A 551-nucleotide genomic window follows, 5' to 3' on the forward strand; every position below is an offset into this window, starting at 1 on the left:
CCATTTATCCAGATACATGAGGTTAAATCTGATGCCATTATTCCATCTGTGAAGTTGCATAACAGCAACACTTACACTGAGGGAAGACATTAAATAGTATCATGTTTCCATGCTTGTTAAAAAGTCAGAAAGAGCTTTCCGGATAAATATACAAGATTTGTTTCATGAACTGAAAGCTTCCCTGACATTTTCTGGGAAAGCCATATAAGCCCTAAATAACTATTACTGGTGTAATATTTAATATTGGTATGTGGGGTATATTTTGAAAAAAAGGCTACATTTTCTTCTCTGTGGAATGTTTTACATTAATAACATATTCTTTAAAATAAATTCAGTATTTTGTGAAACCTTTCCTCTACTTATGAAAACCAAGAAATGCAACTTTCAGTTTTCCAGCCTCAGAGGTAGTTGGGTTTTCCTGAACCAAACATAGATAATAACCCTCTAAGAAATGCATAATACTACGACTCTGGTGGGACTCGAACCCACAACCTTTGAATTACCTCATTCTGTCTAGAAGTCCAACGCGCTATCCGTTGCGCCACAGAGCC

The 551-nt window shown here is 36.1% G+C and overlaps 1 non-coding gene across 1 annotated transcript; it reads right to left on the reverse strand.

Moving 5' to 3' along the window:
* Positions 1 to 464: 464 nt before the first annotated feature.
* Positions 465 to 551, reverse strand: trnar-ucu (transfer RNA arginine (anticodon UCU)). The gene is given in 2 exon segments: positions 465 to 500; positions 515 to 551. It is a non-coding gene; the product is annotated as a tRNA-Arg (tRNA).

The sequence above is a fragment of the Poecilia reticulata genome, linkage group LG17 (genome assembly GCF_000633615.1).
Source record: "Poecilia reticulata strain Guanapo linkage group LG17, Guppy_female_1.0+MT, whole genome shotgun sequence".
Classification (NCBI taxonomy): Eukaryota; Metazoa; Chordata; class Actinopteri; order Cyprinodontiformes; family Poeciliidae; genus Poecilia; species Poecilia reticulata.